Raw genomic sequence first — 23,189 nt, 5'->3', positions numbered from 1 at the left:
TTCGTGAAAAAACGCGTGGTATGGCACTCCCACGCCCTTCCAGGTGCTCTATTAGTACGCGCAGCTCAGGATCGTCTCGATGACGTCGGGCCATGTCGTCGCTGTTCACTGCGCCCAGGAAACACTCGTCGTCATCGTCGTCGTTGCTGTCGGAGGGTGTTTCTACAGGAGCTCTGGACAGGCAGTCGGCGTCGCTGTGCCTGCGGCCTGACTTGTAGACTACTGTCATGTTGAACTCTTGTAGTCGGAGACTCCATCGCGCAAGGTGTCCTGACGGGTCCTTGATGTTCGCAAGCCAGCAGAGCGAATGGTGGTCAGTGACTACGCGGAACGGGCCTCCATATAAGTACGGACGAAACTTCGTGATCGCCCAGACGACCGCAAGGCATTCTTTTTCAGTCGTGGAGTAATTTCGCTCCACCTCGGACAATGTCCGACTTGCGTAGGCGATGACTCGCTCGGTGCCCTCTTGTACTTGAACCAGTACCGCGCCAAGTCCTGCGTTGCTTGCGTCTGTGTGAATCTCGGTTTCCGCATCCTGGTCAAAATGTCCAAGAACAGGAGGCGCCTGCAGTCGTCGCTTCAGCTCGTCAAATGCCTGCTGCTGCCCCTCGGCCCATTCGAACTTCTCGGCGTCCTTCGTGAGGTTTGTGAGCAGAGCGGAAATCCTTGCGAAATCTCGAACGAAGCGCCGATAGTAGGCACATAGCCCAAGGAACCTTCGCACGGCCTTCTTGTTCGTCGGCGCTGGAAATGCTGCGACGGCGCGAGTCTTCTCTGGGTCGGGGCGAACGCCTTCATTACTGACCACGTGACCTAGGAACTTCAGCTCGTCATAAGCGAACCGACACTTTGACGGCTTCAGGGTGAGTCCGGCGGTCCGTATGGCTTGGAGAACAGCTCGTAGTCGTCGCAGGTGCTCGTCGAAGTCGCTGGAAAACACTACGACGTCGTCGAGGTAGACGAGACTGCTCTGCCACTTCAGTCCTGCCAGTACGGTGTCCATGACACGCTGGAAAGTTGCTGGCGCCGTGCACAGTCCGAAGGGCATCACCTTGAACTCGAACAGCCCATCCGGCGTGACGAAAGCTGTCTTCTCTCGGTCCCGTTCGTCGACTTCGATCTACCAGTAGCCGCTCTTCAGGTCCATCGATGAAAAGTATCGGGAGTGGCGCAGCCGGTCTAACGTGTCGTCGATGCGGGGGAGTGGATAGACGTCTTTCTTCGTCACCGCGTTCAGCTGCCGGTAGTCCACGCAGAACCTAAGCGTTCCGTCCTTCTTCTTAACCAGTACGACTGGAGAGGCCCAGGGACTGCTTGAAGGTTGGATTATGTCGTCGTTCAGCATCTCTTGAACTTGCTCTTGGATCACTTCCCTTTCTTTAGCGGAGACTCTGTACGGTGACCGATGCACAGGCCGCGCCTCGTCCTCGGTAACGATGCGGTGCTTCGCAACGGTGGTTTGGCGCACCTTTGACGACGTGGCAAAGCAGTCGCGGTATTCGGTGAGGAGGTCACTGAGCTGTCGTCGTTTCAGGCCCAGAAGCTTAGGGTCAATGTCGAGCCGCGCTGGCGACGTACTGTCTTGCTGGGGTGGCGAGGATTCGTGAGTAATGGCGGCGATAGCGGCGGAGTTTCGGAGTTCCTCGACCTGGCCCACGGCTGAACCTTTTGTGAGGTGTTGCGCTTCATTTCGGAAGTTCGTCACGAGGACCACAGTGCGGCCATCCTGAAGTTCAGCAACTCCTCTTGCGACGCCTATTCCTCTTCCAAGAAGCAACTGGAGGCTTCCTTCGAGCAGAACTTCGCCGCAGAAAGCTTCGGTGATCCCGACGGGTACGAAAACACTCGACCGCGGCGGTAAGTTCACGTGGCTTGCGAGGACTCGGACCGCAGACGACGTCGCTATGGGTTTCCTCCGGTGGTGAAACAGGTTTTCGTAGCGTCAACCGGTTTGCTCCGAGGTCGATGACGGCGCCATACTCGCAGAGGAAGTCCATTCCGAGGATAACGTCCCTCGAACAGTCTTGCAGAACGACGAACTTGACAGGGCACGTTTCACCGTGGATCTCGACGCGAGCAGTGCATCTCCCGACTGGTGTGATGAGATGTCCTCCGGCGGTTCGTATTTGGGGTCCTTCCCACGGCGTCATGACTTTTCGAAGGCGGCGGGAGAGCCTCCCACTCAAGACTGAGTAGTCTGCTCCGGTGTCCACGAGTGCCGATGCGTCGTGGCCGTCGATGACGACGTTTAGGTTGTTGGACACCGTTGCAGGCGCGTCGTAGCGATGCGTGGCCTCGGGAGAGTGGGAGCGCTCCGGCGTTCTTGGAGGCTCTTTTCTCGGGTCGTCTTCGGCAACGGCACCTCCAGGCGTTGCCGCACTTAGTTTTCCCGGCGACGCAAGGGCGACAGGCTCTCTCGGCGGGGTCGTGGCGCTGGAGACGCTGAACGTCTGGGCGACGGTGAGCGGGACTCACGGCGGAGCGGCGTTGAAGATGGCGAACGTCGGAGATACTCCTCGATGTCACGAGGACGTTCGTCGTACCTTGGGCGGGGGTCGTTCGGGTGGAACCCGCGCAGCCCCAGTTGTCGGTAGGGGCATCGACGGTAAATGTGGCCGGCTTCACCGCAGTGATAACAAAACGGGCGTCGATCGGCCGTCCTCCACACGTCGGTCTTTCGTGGCGCAGCTTCTGGGCGGACGTACGCCCGATCTTCATGGCGTCGGGAATACTGCGGCGCTGGAGGTTCACGTCGAGGTGGCGCCGTATACGGGTGAGCAGGGGGTGGTCGTCGGGTAGCTGCGGCGTAGCTCAGCTTCGGTGGTTCAGGAGCGGCGCTGGCGATAGCTTCTGGCTGTAGCGCCTGCTGCAGTTCTTCCCGGACAATCTCGGCGACTGAGGGCGTAGCCGGGCTTGTGGCAGCAGGTAGTAGCTTCCTGATTTCCTCCCGCACGACATCCTGGATAATCTCGCGGAGGTCCGGGCTGTTGTAGCTGGAAGTCGAGAGGGCAGCGACGCCGGGAAGTCGCTGGTAATGGGAGGCCCGTGCTTGAAGGGCACGTTCAATGTTCGTTGCCTCCGTGATGAATCCTTCGACTGTGATAGGCGGGGCTCGCACAAGGCCGCCGAAGATGTTTTCCTTGACGCCTCGCATCAGGATTCTCAGCTTCTTTGCTTCGGAGGCTTGAGGATCGGCGCGGTTGCTGAGTCGCAGGACATCCTCCACGAAGCTCACGACGCTCTCGTTAGGTCCTTGGATCCTCGTTTGAAGAAGTTCTTCCGCGTGTTCTCTTCGTTGTTGGTTCGAGAATGTTCTTCGCAACTCAGCCTTGAGTTGCTCCCAGGAAGTGATCGATGCTTCGTGGTTCTCGAACCAATTCCGGGCGGTTGCTTCCAAGGCAAAGTAAGCATTTTGAAGACACTGTTCTGGTGTCCACCCGTTATGACGGGCCACTCGTTCGTACTGTTGGACCCAGTCATCGATGTCTTCGGGGCTTTCGCCGTGGAAGGGAGCCGGTGTCTGAGGAACGACAGGCAGGTAGACGACGGCAGAAGCGGCGGGGGTCTCCGGCTGGTTGACCATCGTCGTCTTGTTCGGCTTGGGCTTGTCCAGCAGCAAACCGCACTCTGGATCCTCTCCCTTGGTGCGGCGGCTGGTCCGAGTTGTAGGTTCCTCGCAGAGTGGTCTCCTCACTGGGCTTGGAGTCGGACTTGCACTGCGGGCCCTTGGAGGGGAACGCTGCACGGGCATGCGGTACCCAGCACCTCCACCAAAATGTCACGGGTGGTGACCAAAAATAACAAATAAACAGGAAGAAATAAATGTTTAATGTGGCGAACTTGTGCCAAAAATAAAAGAGTACAAAAGATAAAAATAGAGCGTCGCGGGCGTCGAAGTCGGCGTGGCAGCAGAGTCGAACGCTGGGGCGAGACTGACTCGACAAGGTCACGGGCGGCCACTTATCTATACTTCGTTTCAGCCTAGGCCCGAGCGCGGCCGATGTTATGAGCCGAAGGGCCAATCAAACAGCGAAAAAGGCACAACGTCATGGTGTGCTCTCTGCAGTTGATAGGAATAGCCGGTATTCGCCGTCCCTCTTTGCGTGCTCCTCTGCCGGCTAGTATATCAAGCGCAGGGAGCACGCCATGACGTTGCGCTTTTTGCGCTGTTTGATTGGCCCTTCGGCTCATAACATCGTCCGCGCTCGGACATAAGGTGAAACGAAGTATAGAGTGCGTCGCAATCTCGAAGATTCGGCGAAAGCGGCTCGAGCATCGCGTGATCGGGCGAGAATGAACACGCACTTTCTAGAAAACAACATCAGGAATAAATGATAGAGGCTACGTGCGGTACATGAATAAACGAGAACTTTCTGGAGGTCCGTGACCGAGCGTTGCTTTCTCAGCCCTGGGCGCGGCAATATCGGTGGAACTTTTTTTAAATGTCATTTTTTTTGTGGCAATGTGGATATGTTTTGAAAGGAGAAGAAAGGATTGTGACACCGAGGCAAAATATCGATTCATGTAGCAGCTGTTTGACTAGTTCGTCGGCACATCTCTGGGTTCCACCGTGCTTGTTTCGTCGCGGTACTGATAACGCACGGGATTACGATTCAACCTGTCGCTGGTTGGGATCTGTCTATATTTGTATAAAATAAAAAAATAAAAAAAATCTGCAAGAAAAAAAAAATTCGCAGCCGGCAGGATTCGAACCTCCGCGGGAAGATCCCAATGCATTTCAAGTCCATCGCCTTAACCACTCGGCCATGACTACGCAGGCTCAAATTGCTGGCCAGCTGATGATGCGTGGAGATGCAGCAGCTGACTGGTGCACAACAAGTGCGCTAACTCGGGGTCGCGTTGCTGCGACAGGCTATTCACAGATGGAGACACTCGCGCGTTACCCGGAGCGTTGAGGAGCGCGCTGGTGAAATGACAGCGGATGAACGTTCGCGCGTGTTTACGAAAGGAGACAAGGCTCGGGTTCCGTCTCCACGCCAAGCTTTCTTCGTGCTTTATATTTTTTGCGTGTCTAAACCGTTTTGTGTTACAGTAATTATTCGTTCGCAGGCACGTGTGCATATATATTATTGTGTTAATACAATACTATATACGCAAATTCGATATTAAGGAGTCCTCGTAGACTGCGTTTCCCCCTCCGCTAAGCCCTCCGCAATGAAGAGGCCTTTACTGCGCCTGCGTGCCGATAACCTTGACTGTACTGTTCCGGGTATGGTCGCGGGTTGCGGAGACCATTGTGGGACGCCGAAAACGATCTACGAACACTCCATATTGTCCAGAATGATTTAAAATTAAAGAGGGGGGGGGGTGTAACGATTTTAAGATTGAAAGAATTTGAATCTCGTCATTTTTACGTTGTTTTTATCGTGTCCCGGAGGATAAAAAAAAATCTCAATAGAAAATGTCGCGATTCCGCTGCATAATCGCAAAGCAAAAGTCGAGCTTTTTTCCCACCTGCAGCCACGAGCGGCAGCCGAAGGAACTACGGCGAAAAGATTACGTGACCTCGCTCGGCTAAGCTGCAGCAAAACGCCCGCTAATATCAGCAGGGAGAGGGCGCAAGAGGTCACGTGACCCCCCTGAGGTCGCGTGACACCCATGAGGTCCTGCGACCCCCCCCCCCCCCCCCCAGGTCACGTAACCTCACGGGGGCCACGCGGCCCCCGTGAGGCCACGTGGCCCACGCGGTGGAGTAGGCGGCAGGATGACACGGTGAGGAGGAGGGAGGAGGGGTCTACCCCGCCCTCAGTACATTTCCTTCCTCCTCCTCAAGGGCTGCGCTCTAATTCGGCGTTACAGGAGGCTGTAATCGGCTTTCATTTTGTTTACACAACAACTAGGACACGCAAGTGAAATCGGTTTTCTGTTCTTTACTTTAGAAGTGTCAGAGGGCAACTTCCACAGATGTTTGACCGAAGTCCAGAAATCGTTGCACCCCCCCCCCCCCCCCCCCCCTTTAAGTAGCACACGCTTTAGCAACACATACTTTCGCTGACATACTGCGTCTCTTCCTCCTCCGAACAAAAATAACTAACAGCATGCTGTTCTTTTTTTCTTTTTTCGCAAATATAAACGACGCTTTGTCGAACGCTCAGACTCCGCCCAAACGTAGCGCTATCGGTCCGAACTAGATGCCGATGTTTCAGCACTAATCGTGATCTTATTCAAAAGTTGAGTGATTTTCTGAAAATTCCATCGGGAAAATAAAGCCCGTTCTTGGTGCTCGAGCAGGACCCATGCCTTCCTCCCTCGTAAGAATGAAGGGAATGTGGCGCGCCTCGGCCACGTGGAGCAGGACCGCCGGTGCAAAGATCCGCTCGAATAGGAAACCGACACCTGGAAACACGTCCAAACAAAGCTATTTTTATTTATCTTTTTCGGAACGCCGTAAAATGATATACGTGCCTTGTATATGAGGTTTCTAAAATTAGTTGATTGAATATTTTCGATGGTACCCAGCAAGTTTCTTACCAAAACCATGACTTTAAAGGGAAGCTGAAACACTTATTGAAGTAATCAAGTTAAAGGTGAATTCTGGCGTATTTTTATTCCGTGAGTCTGAATATCATGTTCGTTTTCCCCGGTGATGTAACTGAACACGAGAAAACACGAACAAACTTGGACCACTCGTGGCGTCATACGAGGATCTTTGGGCTGCCAAGCGCGTGTCGCTTGTGTGGGGAGCGCGTGCTATAGACCTTCAGCTAAATTACGCAAGCATATATGCTTGCGTAATTTAGCTTCGGCTACTTCGTAGCCAAAACTACTTCGTAGCTTCGGCGTAGAAGCTACTTCGTAGCTTCTACGCCGAAGACTTCTCGAGCAGGACCATGCCTTTGTCACTGTCATTCCTTGAGTTAGTAAAGTTTTAAACTTTAGTAACCCAAGGAATGACAGTGACAAAGGCATGGTCCTGCTCCAGAAGTCTTCGGCGTAGAAGCTACGAAGTTCTGAACTCGCGGAGGGGCGTTTGGAAATGCCTTAGCGCACTCCGTGCTTGTGGACAACACTCACGTAACTACACCACATCCACAAGAAATGTCTTGCTCGGTGAAGGGCTGATTGGACGTGCAAGAATTACCCCGGCGTGCTAGACGAGTTTTGACGGAAGCTTCAAATTGACAGGGACTCGGAGGAGTACCGGAACCCGCATCGTGTCAGCCGGACAAAGTTCCTGCATGCCGTTCTTTTCACGCGTAAAACCAAGAATCGCGCGTAAAATGAACAAGCCAACGCAAAAAAAAACAAAAAAAAACACAACATTCTGTCATTTTTGTTTTGATCGTTCGAAAGCAAATAAATGAAGGAAACAGTGTACCGCCAGTCTAAACGCTTAAAGTCAATCTCCCGCCAAAACTCCGCGAGTGAAAAATCTTTCGACTTTATCAGTCCGCGCGTCCGAAGACGATGCGCGTATCGCAGGAATTGGTGACGTCACGGTCACGTTTTACAACTGTCCGCGTACGAAAATCGCGATTCGGTCCGTCGTATGAATCGGCTATGATGTGCTCGCTTTGAAAAGTGACGATCATGCGCGTGCCGGGCTGAGGACTCGTAAATATAGGGGGTATTCAAGGGACGCCATATATTAGACCGCTGTTTACAACCCATGCTCAGAACGAGCTCACATTATTAGGCTGCCAAGACCGGCAATCTTGACAGTGCGGAATGCACGTAGCAAAAGAACTGTGGAAGCTCGCCGCCAGCAGGCGCTCAGCAGTCGCGCTCACAGCTATGGCCGCCAGGGAATACTCCCTTTTGGAATTGGCGACGTGCGCGACCGAAAGCGTTGCTGTGGTCGGCCTTCCACGATTGGCCGAACGCTGACTATGACGTCCGAAAGGGTTTATCATCGACGGAAATAAGAGGAATGAAAGAACTTTAATTTTGACGGTGTTGGCAGTGTTCCTTTGAGAGCGCGATGATTTCAAGCCATCGAACTTGTTGTCTGCAAGGTAATGACGTCACAAGGGGGAACCGTAGGAGGACGCCACTAAAACATGTCGCCGCTATATTGTATATTCCTCCACACTGATGGCAGTCGTGACGTCTCTTTCTGTCATTCTTAAAAATAGCTAGAGGGCGCCTGCATAGCTTTGATCGGCGCTGACGATGCGCGAGAGCGGAGATTCCAAAAAAACTAATATGCCGTCACGCCCAGGGAAGGAAAAACTCCATGTCCAAAATTAAAAAAAAAATAATCTCGATATTCGTGATGCTGGAGGCCAAACGACGATGTAAGTGTTTTTCCTCATATGCATAACCGCTTCAGTTTCCCTTTAAAAGAACACTGACGCTCCCCCCCCCCCCCCAACCCGCCATTTTTGTCACTTTTTTGACAAATTAATTAATATCTTGCTATAGAGACACGCATATTTTTAATAAAGCCAAGAAACGCAACTGCTTCACCGAAACCTGCCCATGGAGGTCGGAGAAATGTAGAGGAGATAGTGCCAGAACTCACGTAACTACACCCATCCGACCGCGCTTTTTTTTTCCGTATTTTTTTCTTCTTTTATCTTTTTTTGGGTGGGGGGGCGCAGTAGACGACATTGTCAACAGCGGTGCGGGTACCGTTTGTCGTGCGATTGCATTGCAGTTATGTTTGTTCCGCTCGCTGTTCTGCACTTCAAGATGAGTGAGTTGTTTTGTACATTGAAGAGTTGGCAATGTGTGCCTGCGGTGAATGCACGTGATCGGCTCCAAAAGAATGCCTCCAAGATGTTCCGTTAAGAGCCGCCTCACATGTTCTGCATCTGAAAGTGGCATTGTTGGGCTGAGTCTGCACAAGATCCACGGGATCGGAGACTAATGGTTGGGTGCAATTCCTGCAGAACAGTTACGGGCACCCAGCGAAACGGACGCTGGTTGTGCCGGCTGCCGTCAGAATATCCACTTCGTAACAAAGACCTCTGGATGTCCTTGGGCAGAGGCAGTTTGCCATCGTGGAGCTCGAAGTACGATAGTTTTAATATCGTAATGTTCAGGCAAACGAGGGGGAAATCCTCGTTCGTAATAATGCAGCCGGTCGACTGTAGGTCGGAAAGTTTGCTGCCAATTTTCTTGCAGCAAAGGCACTTGCCAGACTCAAAGTCTGGCAGCACCAAGCATTGGCCACATCTCAACCAGTGAAGAAATTGTACGCATGCATATTCAACTCGAAGTACGCACTTCGTGCTTGACGTTGGCGCTTTTTTCGAGCTCTTACCAATTCGTGTTCGTAAGACGGGCGATGTCTTCAGCCACGAGAAGTGGCGACGACTCTGCAATGTCTTCGATCAAATCGATTTGGTGGTCGGGCGTGTCGTACGGAATGAATCGTATACAACCCCGCGGCAATCCCGAGAAAAGGGATAATTCAAAGTTTACATGCGGCTGTTTCTTTTTTTCTTTTTTTACATTTATAGCGCAGCAAAGCGATTTTGAGTCCATTGTTTTATTATATATTTTGTGTCTTATTCGTCTGATATAATGTTCTCGGTAAAGTGAATGCCCAGAAGCGCGTTCACAGGCTCACATTACCGTATACCGGCAATCATTGTTTTTGCGTTCGAAATTGTTTTTAGAGCTGAGACGCCATATGGCCTCCCGTAAACATAAAGTATTCGGTTGTTGTTCTATAGTGAACGTAGTGACGTCTCACTTATTATGTACATATTTCACACAGCGGTAGTTTATACATCATGCATACATCTTCATTTCTTAAGTTTTGAAGGTGCGCCGGTTTCAGAATATAAAAAAGAATTCTTCGTTTAATCTGGTAAACATGAAATTGAATCGGATGCCTGGAATTACCTCAAACACGAAGAGGAGTTTGTTTTGTTTGCTCAAAGATGGCGCTAGTACCTTCTCGTATAGTCACTGACAACCTAGGAAGCAGGGCGTGGTTTCTGATGTTCACGATCCTTCCTTCGTGATTGGTGCTTGGGCGTCCTTATCACGTATTCTCGCAAGCTAATTGGCTGCGAAACGTTACTTGAGATGCTCGGAACGCATCGCACTCTGCGTTTCAACTGTGGGTGACATTTATGAAGCAGACAAACATTGGGCACTGGTACCATATTCGAGCAACCTCAAGGCCTCGTCACCCTGAGAAAAAACGGCAAAGACAGCAACACGACATGTTCATCTCGGCAGTTGGTCGCTTTGGCTCTCGTTTGCCAACTTGCCAAGCGATCGTGTTAGGTTTTAGAGCGCAGCTTTTAGGCGCCCGTTTCCGGCTTGAGCAACGTCGGCGTCGCCGTCGCCACCGCCGTCGGCAATGGCGTAACCGCGGGGTGCATTATGGAAGATTTCCCGCTAAATTTAGCGAAAAAAAGTTCCCCACTAAATCTAGCGGAAACAATTTACCCGCTAAATCTAGCAGAACAAATTTCCCCGCTAGAATTAGCGGAAAAATTTCCCCGCTAAATCTAGCGGAAAAAACTTCCTCACCTGATTTAGCGGAAAAATTTCCCCGCTAAATTTAGCGGAAAATTTTCCCCGCTATATGTAGAGGAAAAATTTCCCCGCTAAATGTAGAGAAAAACTTTCCCCGCTAAATCCAGTGATAAAATTCCCCCACTAAATCAATCGGGAAAATTTTCCCCGCTACATCAAGCGTCCGCGCTCAGCGGAAAAATATCCCGGCTAAATCTAGCAGAAAAAATTTCCCCGCTAAATCTAGCGGAAAATCTTCCCCGCTCAATCAAGCGGAAAATCTTCCCGCTCAATCTAGCGGAAAAAAAAATTCCCCGCTCAATCTAGCGGTAAAATGTTCCCGCTAATGCTAGCGGAAAAGTTTGCAAAAAATACCTCTTTGGTCACCACCATTTTGCGACTCGGGCGACCCCTAACAAGAAAATTCTCCCACCCGACTGAGCTGTGGAAACCAGGTCAGCGCACTTCCCACCTGCAATATGCATTCGGAGTTCGCCGACTTTTCTTGAAAGATTTTACTTTATTTGCCTGTTTCAATAAAGTTGGGAGAACCTGCTTCTTGCGTTATAGTAAAACCTCATGCAGACTCGAGAAGTATCATGGGAAGCCATTCAATGTAAACATTTTGAGATTCTAGTTGATCAAGTGTGCATATGTCCGAAGTTCAAATGCCTCATTTTCGGGATTTAATTAGGAGCATTATTATTAAAATCCACTCAAAGACACCGGAAAGCACGAACCAAAACATCGACTGAATGCACGAGGAAGCCCAACAGACGCCCGACTTCCGGAACAAGCCTCAAACTTCCGGTGGCTTCACTTGTGCCCTGCTCGCAGAGCGGCCATGCGCAATCCACCCTCCTGCAATAGAAATCAGTGATGGGATCAGGCCTTTCGGCTTGATCCGGTGCTCCTTGTCGCTCGAATGATGTTGTTGCAGCATCCGTTTTACGAGTCAACGCATGAAAACACAGGACTCATGTATACAGGGTGTTCTTTCAAAAAAATTACGGGGGTATTTTTTACTGCAAAATAGTCTACGCATCGTCGAACGCTAATTCTGCACCCTAAGGCAACGCTAGAGGTCCGAACCAGATGGGAAAGTTTCAGTCCAAACCGATACATTATTCAAGTCACAGGTGATTTTTTTTAAATCTTAATTGGAAAATGGCGGCCGACGGAGCTCTCGAGTACATGGAGCTTTATTTCGCCAGAAACTGAAAACGGGCAGAAATGGGCCCCATTTTTCCATTGAAATTTTCAGAAAATCACTCAATAACTTTTGAATAAGATACCTGTTCAATCTTAAACTTTCGTATCTGGTTCTAAGGTCCCTAAATAAGGAAAGGTAGCGCAGTGCCTCCTCTTCCCGTGTTTTCCTCCTTGCCCTCCTTCCGTGTCACTCCCCCCGCCGCCATGTATGTGCGAGGCGCACAAGGCGCGCTTGGGCGCGCGCCTGCACGGCGGGCCGTACTTGTCTGCTATTGCATACTGCGAACTAGATAATACTTTTCGAAATATGAAGACTGTTTTTTTTTTTTTTTTTTAACGTGAAAAAACTAGCGTTTGGGTACCTCTATTCGGGTTGTAAAGCAAGGGAAGATGTCTCGATCGGCAAATGGAATAACGCGAGCAGAGTTGGAATCGCTCGGGTCTTAAGACGAGCTTTCTCAATTTGGCTGAAAGCAGATGAAAAAGAAAGAAAAAAAATGCCAATTTAGTTTTGAGTATTTTGGGACATCGGAATGCACTGCAAAATATATATCGCGTTTACCCGTTTATTGCAGCAAGAGCTGAGAGTCGGGACACATTATAATACACCTCTCCGTGAGTGTAAATAATGTTTCGTAGGCAAGGACTGCGCTGCTAGCGGGAGATCGTGCCGTCGCTTTGAGCATGGATTGAGCACGCGCCCGCAAGGCTCGCAATCCTTAGCGTATGCTCTACTAAGACTTTCTAGTATCTTGAACGAAATTTATTTGCAGACTCGGCATCACTCGAGTCTGGGGGTTGTGACCTCACAAGAACATATAATTTATATAAGAACTATATAAGATATATAAGAAGATATAAGAAGCTTTTCACAAATTTCTTTTTTAATTCTCATATGTTCTTGTATATCTTATTATATATATTATGTGTTCTTATATACCCCCGTGAGGTCACGTGATCACGGTGACGTCAGGTGACCTCCATGAGGGTACGTGACGTCACGGGGGTCACGCGACGTCGCGAGGGACACGTGACCTCACGGTTACGGCGACGCCTCTCGGAGGGAGGAGTAGTAGGCAGGATGAGGAGGTGAGGAGGAGGGAGGAAGGATATTCCCTTCCTTCAGAACACTTCCCTCCTTCTCCTCAAGGGCTGCTCTCTAATTTGGTGTTACAGAGAGTTGTAAGCGGCTTTCATTTTTTTTACGACTTTGGCGGCAACGCGATACTATGATGCTGCGCTGTGGATTACACAAACAGCACTGCGAAAGGGAAGAAGCTTTTTGGCGTCTCGAAGGGAAAAGAAAACCTTCAGTGACAAAGACATTTGCTCAACCGGATCGGTCGGAAAAGTTTTGACTGCCTCCGATGGAGGCTTTCCTAGGTAAATCATTGTAAAACTCTGAATCGTATTACCTGTATCTTTCGGTCTCGCCAAGGAACATCGCGTAATACGATCATGAAACGAGACAAACAGGGAACTGAATTAGCGCACGAAGAACTTTTGCTCGTCTTTTCTCGCGTATTAAATAATGGAAACTGACTCGCTCGCTGTTAGCTCTCTTGCCTTGAGTCGGCCGAGTTGAGAACAATTCGTGACAGACTGGGGTACCACCAAAGAAAAAGAGGGTTGTAGTGCTACCAGAAGCATATTGCGTCCGTGAAAGGTAAGTCACCAACAATCGAGCAGCGCGCGATTTTGTTGCGCAACATATTTCCGTGATCGGTGCTTTACAAATGACAACAAAAAATATACGATGCTGTATTATTTCTTCAGGATCCCTTCACGAACGATCAGTTTGAGCCAGTGATCTTGGGAAAGATTGGCCTCAAGAAATTTGAGTCATTTGCAGCTCCTTTCATTTTTTCACGCCAACCTCTTCCAAAGGAGAGGAAACCCCCCAAAATATGACAAAGAAAACCTATCATGGTAAGACCCTCTTTGATTTTTGATGAGCTGTTGTGTTGCGTTTATTTTATTAAAACTTAGAGCGTATGCTTTGTAGCATATGGTATGCATAGCTTGGGTTGCTGTGGATAAGACATACTTAGAATATTTTTTTCTACAAATCGTGCAAGTTCAGTGACCTGGTTTGACTTTAATTCATCAAGGTTCCTAGCTCAACACGTTATGTTTGCAGCTACTGCCTCGGACAGGACAGAACATGTTTAGCTGGGATACAAGACCCCGAGTCGTTATGCGCGCCTCTTAGAAGGTTTCTGTCATTGTGAGGAGATATGTTTGTATTTTTAAACTTCGTAATCTTAAGTACATGCTTGCGGCTACTTCCTCGGACAAGCCAGCACATAGAATCGAGAGAATTGAGCACACAGAAGCGCCAATTGCACCACCTGTGGAAGCAGCACTCAGGGGCGAATATTGGAGTTCGAGCTGCAATTTCAGGAAAAAAACAGTAGTTCTCACATGCTCGCCAACAAAATAAGCAGGCATCTTTTCAAGCGAAGAACTTAACATCTGGACTGGACAAGTTTTTGAACACCGACCGCCACCATGGAGTGTAGAGACTTTAAAGAAAGGCCCGCGTCTGAGGTTGGCATGTGGAACCAAGGGCGTCAGTCTAGTAAGGGAGATTGGACAACGCCTAACCAGCAGAACGGACCTCGCAACTTCATCTGCAGGGTTACCAGTTCACTTTGGGTATCCTTGCCGATTTGATGCCAGCGTCTGATTTAAAGGTATGATATTCGAACTTCACTAGTAACAAGTCATCGTTATTTTGTTTGCGTGGTTGAGATGGACGACTTCAGGTTGAGTGCCGTAACATCCACGTTCATATTCTTTTTTCAGATCGTAGCAATGGAACCAAAGGAACGACATGCAACTTTGATGCTTCAGGAAATTCAGCTCAGCGCTGGCGTTTCCATGATGCGTCCAATGGAGGGTCATTTAAAGCCTTGACAACTACTCTAGCTGAGGGGACACTGGCTGCCAGGTACGATGCAACGCATGCACTTGTGTTCATGCTTGGCGGCGGTAGCACCCGCTAGAAGCAGGTTGTAGCGTACCTGACCGGAAATTATTTTCATGCAGTCAGTGTGAAGCGGTTAATTGAAGACATCGTTAAAAAATGCGAAAAATACGGCATCAGTGTGCATGTTTTGGAAACAGACATGGGGGAGGTAATCAAACTATTTGGAAGTCATTTGAAATTGTTGTTGAAAAGCATAGCCGGCCAAAGACTTAATGTGTTTACCCATGCGACCCGAGCCGGAAGCTATTTTTTATGCCAGAGATGCACTAAATGTGCAATACATGTTTTGTTCCAAGGTTTTTTTTGTTTTTTTTTTTTTGTACTGCTGTTTTTTTATAGATTTGCGTGTTGGAGAAAAATGTTGTTTCGGATCCACAGCCACAGCACAATGGTATGAATATAACGAGCCGAACTCGGGACGGTGCGTGGACGGTTGAGTGTTCAAACCATAGGCGACGGAGCTGCCGGCGGTAACTATGTAAATGGATGGATGCTGGCGGCTGTGACCCTTTATATTGCGGGGTAGCTTCCGCCACCAAGCCTAGAATCCTTTCTGTATTTTTCGAATTCTGCGTCGAACTTTTGTATCCCGTATGAGCGCAAAACCGGCATAACATATTATTTCGTGCACAATTTCACAATTCCATTGATCTCTATCACCAATCTGGTAACCCTCTATTTATGACAACTTTGCGGCGGCGTCAATCACCAAATGTAGTGGACGACCGGCATCCATGGGGGCCGCCACAATTGTTTTGTTCTTTCGAGCTTGCGTTTTGGACGCCGATAACGATTTTGCATGATCGAAAACACTTCATATGTCAGCACGTTTCGAAACAAAAACAACAAGACCCACAGCGAGCACGTTTCACCCCAATCCCTCCTTACGCCACATTTCGTCCCCAATAATCGAGGACAGAAATTTCTTTCTTTGGCTGTTCTTCCTTGAAATCGCATCTACGAAGTGCTGCACTTTAAAAAGCCTACGTCAGGGCCGTGAGCAACGGAGCTACCGCCACGCCTCGTTCAATGATAGCGTCGGTTTTTAGCAGACCACCGAATCACACGGTATTATAGGAAGAAAACGGTCACGTGTCACGCGCGACCCAATCGAGGCGGGGGGAAAAATAACTTTTGCAAGGGAAAGGGCATGGCCGATGAGAAATTTCTCTTCCCCATTTAAGGTTATGGGTCGGACCACTAGCGCTAACTTTGCGCGGATCGTTCTACGACGCGCAGTTTATTCTTGCTAAAAAAGAACCCTTCAAATTTGTATGGAAAAACACCGTGTAGAACATTCTATTTTATTGATTTTAGTGACATTCCGTGGCAATTTGCATTTGTTTATTCTAAAAAAGAAAACATTTTAAGGCCTTCTAAGTATTACACAATGAAGCAGAAGTCATTGTGCGACGAGTGACCTTCTGAAAGGGGCTTTAGAGGATATGGGGGTGTCGTTTCCTGATATCGCCGCTATAGCAAATAAGCAAAAAGGGAAAAAAAATATGCTCGAAATCACTAACAATTGTGTAAAAATACTCGAAGCCTAAAAAGGAAATAAACTTTATATTGTGACCAATCACTGCCACCCGGTTTGCTCGGTGTAGTACGCTCTCATTACTCGTACACGTCAATACGGCGGAAACAGACAGCATCACGCAGCGGCATACTCGTCCAAACATGGGAGCTCTCGGGAACCTCTGGTGCCATTGTCTGTATTCAGAACACAATAAAGGCTGCAATGTAGGAAAATTCACATATTCATTTAACTGAATGATGGCATTCGCAGCCATCTCTGATTCCAGATTTCGTTGGCCAAGGAAGTATTTGAACGACTGAAAGAAACTGAATTTTTTAGCATAATGATGGATTTACAGAAAACATTGCTGAACTCCTCGGGACGTGTCACGTTTTTATTCTCAAGCCATTTTATACCTTAACTTATCGCTCCTTATCCTCCTCCCCCCTTTACCACGCAAGCGGGGCACCTGATTTCTAAGGGCTATTGTTCAAAATTGTGCGAAAGGTAGTCGCGCCAAGATGGACTCCAACAGCGGGCTCCTGAAAGTGAATTCGTTTTAGTGCAACACAAGGTGCAATCAAAAATGGTACTTTCAGCACTCTGAACAGCGGTATAGGAAAAAACAAAACACGCTGTAAGAGTTTTGGTTTTTTGTGCGGGACAACATTGCGGATGCTGTAAAACGCCAGGACGTGCAAACGGCCCATTTTATAATACGGCACGATTTCAAATCTATGCTGCGCCCTCCTAGCGATAAACTGGATCGAGAAACAAACTTCATGCGAATAAATACGGTATATTATAGTCTGCCAAACACCAGGAGATTTTCGAATTGGGCAAAACCTCTTCAGCTTCCCTTTAAATGTACGCATCAGTGAAGAACATTTTGAATGTTTAGATCATTCGCAATCCTGATGACAATTCAGAAGGGTGTTTATGCTTGCTTTTGTTATGTTGGTGTTTTTGTGTGTTGCTGCAATTTCAACTGGCCTTGAATTAATTATCATGCAGATTCGTATATTTTTATTTAGTATTATTGCCATGTGTCTGTCTATTTACGTTTGAAGATTCGTGCACTCATTTTGGATAAACAACGTCCTCTACTCGATTATTTCCGTATCTGAGCACGAATCCGTGGATGCGACCAAGATTTAGGATTACCTACAGAAATATTCGTCGTGACTGCCGAAAAACAAAAATCCGGTTTACAGCAATACAGGAATTTGCGTCCACGTGAACACAGGACCACACCTATATAGCGTTAACCTCATTCCGAAAAATAACGCGATATAAAACAGTTAACAGTGTCTTGACTCTTTCCTGTGCCGTTAGATTGGGCTTGTAATGCCATACACAATATATAGAGTGAAAGATAACACAAACTAACATCGGATTTCTAAAGTAAATTGTTGAATCAGATGAAATCGTATCTATATTGGCGTTAACTTAAATGTCCCAAAAAGTACATCCTGTAAAACCCTTAATGTTCGCAATCCCTCAAAGGGCTTATGACACGCCAAAAAGAAGATATGAGACAACATTACTGCTAAGACCCATTGTATGTTTCTATAATCCTGCTATATTTGTTTTGGAAATGGCGTGATAGTCTCGTGGATAAATCGATTTATATGCGGGTCTCCGAAGGGCGGATCCAGGCGGAGCTCAAGGCAGGCTACGTAGCCAGCCTTCCGCACGGCGTCCTATTGCACGCACTCACACACTTGGCCCTCTTGGCGTCTCGAGCTTCAGCTTCTTCGTTTACTTTCCATGTTTTGAGAATGCGGTCCGTGACGATTACGTCTACGGCATCGCTCGCCTTGTCAAACTGTTCAACATTGGTCGCAGCAGCGATGAGAGTGATTGCTATCAAGAGATGTTGGAAGCTGTTAATTTTGGCTGCGACCTGCTGGTGACCAGGGCCAGCGATGGCGAGTTACTGACGAAGTCGCCGTGGTCACCGTAGTCCGGGAATATCTCCAAGGCGCATGCAGGGTGAAAGGTCAACGGGCCGAGGGCGAGAGTGAGACTAGAGTTCGGGTTACTGAGATGCGTGAGCGCTTTTGATCGTACCGCGGCGAGGAGAGCTTGGGCGATCATGGGGGCGCCTAGAATGAAAGAGCGTTCATGATCACATGGTTCATGGATACCGTAGTGAGACTAACTTGGGCAGTGTTGCCTGGTCGCGTAATGAAAATGAGAAAAATTCTTAAATTGAATATTGCAATTACCAAAGCTCTAAATATCGTGTAACTTGGTGTATGTACTAAATAGCTTATGAGCATTCAATTTCAAGCATAATCTATCCGTTTAAGTTGTGTGTCATAACCCCTCAAAATTTTGCGAATTTCGCGAATTAAAAAATGCGCGAAATTTACGGGCACGCGAAAATTTCGGGCCTTAAGGGTTTCAATGCAGGTGTCTGGAATTTGCGAAATTTAGTGGCCGCCATTATGTCCTCTGTAACCGATTCGAGAAAAATAGGGACCACGCAAAATAGAAGATTTTACAGTATATCAACCGTCTAAATTTTTATGTTTTGAGGTATTCCTGCTACGTTCGAAGATACACAAACATTTTCTATGCAGCTATACTTTCTGAACTTATCGAAACAATCGGAGTCTGAGGAAAGCGAAAGTTCACACCAAGAGAAGAGAAGGAGAACGTCGGAAACACATGGCTGTGTTTGAAAATCTCGCGATTGTGCCAAACGGCTTTCTTCTGTCACCTCGTCCGTTCTTGCCTCACCTGTCACTCAAGAAAGCAAAATATAAAATCGAGTTATATTTGTGAACTTCTGTGTTTTCAATTCAAGGCTAGAAATCTTTCCTTCCGCTCTCTTTGTCTTTTGCCTTGTGTTTTTTTCACGCTTTTTTGTTGTTGTTGTTGTTGATTTTTTTTTTGGAAAAATGGGGGAAAGGGAGGGGGGTAGCTGTCGGATGTGCGTACAGAGGAATACAAAGCATTAATGTGAAGCTCTCTGCCGTCCTTGGTACGCAGCATATTTCCAGGCTAAGAGCGATCCAGTCAGTTTTCATGATTAAATACGCACGAAAAGACGTGTCAAATTTCTTCGTGCCGGTAATTTAATACCGTGTTCGTCTCGCCGATCGCAGAAATATGTTGTAAAACAAAAGTTTTTTTGTTTTACAATCGTTGATGACTCTCCTTTCACGGACGCAATATGCTCGCGGTAACACTACAAGCCTCTTTATATTAGTGGCTTCCCAGTTTCTCACGAACCGTTCTCAACGCCGTTGAGTCAACGCCGGCGAGCTAAGAGCGAGCGAGCCAGTTTCCATTATTAAATGCGCCCGAAAAGACGTGTAAACGTTCTTCGTACAGCTCAATTAGTTCCGTATTTGTCTCGTCTCATGATCGTATTAGGTGATGTTCATTGGCGAGACCGAAGGAAACAGGAAATACTATTCAGAGCTTTACAGCGATTTACCTCGGGATGTCTCTCTCGCAGGCGGGCGAAACTTTTCTGAACGATTCCGTGGAGCCAATTTCTTCGTCGCTGAAGATTTTCTTTTACCGTCGAGACGGCGAAAGGCTTCTTCCCTTTCGTAACGCTGTTTGTGCAATCCACAGCGCAGCATGACGGTAACGCGTTGCCACCTAAATTGCAATAAAAATACTATAAAAATACCCTCGGCCAGGCCGTAAGCAACGAAGCAACCGCCACGCATCGCACAATGATGGCGTCGATTAATTGCGGACCACCGAAACGCGCGCTATCATACGAAGGTAAAGGTCACGTCCCAGGCACGATCTAAAAGATTCGAAGGGAAAGATAACTTTTGAGAGGAAAAGGGCATGGTCTAAGATAAATTTATCTTTCCCACTTCAGGCTATGGTTTGCGCTCCCTTTCAGTAGTTAGGGACCTCATCTGGTTCGGACCTCTAGCGCTGCCTTTAGGCGAATCCTTCTGCGGTGCGCAGTTTATTTTTAAAGTTAATTAAATCATGCAATTTTTGGGGGGGCTAACACCACGTAGAACTTTCCATTATAATGAGTTTAATGATAATCAATGACGATTTGCATCTGTTTATTGTAAAAAAAGACAACATTTTAAGGCCTTCTAAGTATTACTCGATGAAGCAGAAGTCATTTGGCGACGAGTGACCATCTGAAACGAGGTTTAAATCATTTGGTGGTGTCGTCTGCGGCTGCTGCCGCTATAGCAAATACGCAAAAAAATATAAAAAATTATACTCTAAATCTCTAATATTTGTGTAAAAATACTCGAAGCCTGAAAAGCAAATAAAGTTTATTCTGTGACCAGTCACTGCCACCCGGTTTGCTCAGTGTAGTACGCTCTCACGACTCGTACATATCAATACGGCGGAAACAGACGGCGCCAAAAAATGGGAGCTCCTAGAAACCTCTCGTGCCAGTGTCTGTATTCACGACCGAATGAAGGCTGAGGTGTAGGAAACTACACAAATCTATTCAACTGATTGGACCAATTGCAGTCATCTCTGACTTCAGATTTCATTAGCCAAGGAAGAATTGAACGACTGAAAGAAACCGAACGATTTAGTATATTGTTGTGTAGCGAAGGTGATGTCGTGGAAAAAAAGAAAACGAGGAGAAGAAAACAGCTCGCGACAGAGTTGGAAGCCCACGGAGCAAAGCAAGCGGACGTCCAGTAAATGAACAGCTTGTAAGCGGTAAAAGCTACATTGGTGTCAGAAGTGGGATTTAGAAGATTTCCCTGACGTACTGAGGTCCGCACGAAGAATAAAGGCGCAATCTTTGGGAGCCTATCATCTTCGTCTAGAGGACCGACTGCCTCACTCCAAGGAGCCTCGTGTCGTTGACGTTCCTGCCCACACCCCCTTGGGGCACCCGAGCCTACGACTAAAACCATCACCATACAACGGTACCGCTCCTTGGCCCCTCTACATAACACCATTCAACTTCATCGCTGACGCGAACAATTGGTCAGAGGCCCAAAGGGCTCAAGCCTTGGCCACCCATCTCGCCAGACCAGCGTTGACCCTATTGCATCTTTCGCCACCAGAAAATCGTCAATCCTACCAGGCTTTGGTCGCGGCATTGGACGAGCGCTTTGGGGAAGGGCAGCTCCGGTTCCTTCGTCAGACACAACTTCGCAACCGTCGTCAGACTGCGCTGGAGACAATCTCCGACCTCGCGGATGACATTGAATGCCTCGCAAGTTTTGTGTTCCCAGACTGCCCAGAGGACACGGTGGAGGCTATCGCTATTATGGCATTTATCGACGCAATCTCGTCTGTTGAGGTAGAAGATGCGGTTCGCTTAGCTCGCCCTAAGACACTGCGGGTAGCTTACACTTGTGCCTTGGAGGTATAGGCTGCCCGACCGGCATCTCGATCCACGCGTATAGAGTCCTTCATGCAACAGCAACCTGCAGCTATAAAGACGGCAACACTTCCAGCTCCAATTGGCTGGAATTGCCACTAGCAAGGTCACACGGGGTCGCAGTGCCCCAACTATGACCTTGCCTCTAGTAGCCGTACCTCAACGACAATGGCTTCAAGAAGAATTACGTCAACTCGTGTCTTGGCTTCATTTTGACTTCCATCTACCTCCAAGGCGTCGTGCGTGCACTTGTCAATACCGGTGCAACAACCTCTGTGATACGGTCAGAAGCTTTGGTGAAGGCAAACCGAGTTGTTCAAGCAAACTCCGGTGACTATGCTATACAGACCGCAACAGGAGAGACGGTAGCTGTACTCGGCTACACTACCGTGCCTTTCACTATGACAACCCTTAAAGTTGATTTTCCCATTGTCGTCGCGGCTGTCGAGGAGCAGTGCATTCCTGGCGGTGATTATTCTCTAAGCACAGGAATGCGTGCTTGTCTTCAATGCCGGATTGCTGAATTTGGGAACCGACTCGTTTCTCCTGAGTGCTGCCACAGTGGCGCTTTTTTGCGACAGTGAACCCCCCAAAAATGCCGAGTTCCCGTGTCCGTGTCTCCAGGTATTTCCAACCAAGTTAGCCCCACACGTGTTACCTCTCTACGAGAACGCGACTTTTGGCCTCGATAAAACCAGCGCGGGTAAGCTTCATCAGCTACTTGAAAGATTTGCCAAACTTTTTAGCGCTGGAGACAGGTATATGGGCTTGTCATCAGAAGCTACACACCCCATCGTGACGGGACAAGCTACCTCTGTACGACAGTCTCCTTGACGCGTTCCCCTTGCACAACAGTCATCCGTTAACGACATCATAAAGGCCATGCTACAGCAGGGCGTGATTGAACCCGCGTGTTCCCCTTGGTCTTCACCAGTCACACTGGTGAAGAAAAAGGACGGGTCAACATGTTTTTGCGCGGATTATCAACAACTTAATGTTGCTACCAAGAAGGACTCCTTTCCTTTGCCTCAAACTGACGATATCTTGGACGCTCTCGCAGGCTGCGAGTAATTTTTGTACACTTGACCTCAAGAGTGGACATTGGCAGGTTCGCGTACACACGGATGATTAAGAAAAGACTGTCTTCACTACAGGTCATGGCTCGTATCAACTCCGAGCGATGCCATTCGGGCTCTGCAACGCCCCGGCTACTTTCCAGAGACTAATGGAATCTGTGGTGCATGTTTCAGTAGAAACAGTATGCCTTGTATACCTCGACGACGTTGTGGTATTGGGCAATACATTTTCCGATCACCTGGCGAATCTCGAGCTCGTGCTTGCAAGCTTCGAAAGGCAAACCTAAAATTTACGCCAAAGAAATGTTCGCTATACAAGAGCCAGGTTGAGTACCTCGGGCACATCATATCGAAGGACGGGGTTTCCACAGATCCTCGGAAACTCTCTGCTATTGCCAAGTGGCCAACCCCGAGATCCACCGCTGACGTTCAAAGCTTCATTGGGCTCGCATCGTACTACCGAAGATTCGTCCCTAGTTTCGCCCGCCTTACCAAGACCTTGTATATCCCGACAGAAATGGAAGCTCCGTCTGTCTGGCCCCCAGAATGCCAACTGGCCTTCGAGACACTTAAAACGGCCCTCACGTCTCCACCAAC

Source organism: Ixodes scapularis, unplaced genomic scaffold, assembly GCF_016920785.2.
Source record: "Ixodes scapularis isolate PalLabHiFi unplaced genomic scaffold, ASM1692078v2 ptg000683l_1___fragment_1__unscaffolded, whole genome shotgun sequence".
NCBI lineage: Eukaryota > Metazoa > Arthropoda > Arachnida > Ixodida > Ixodidae > Ixodes > Ixodes scapularis.
This window is presented reverse-complemented; position numbering follows the sequence as displayed.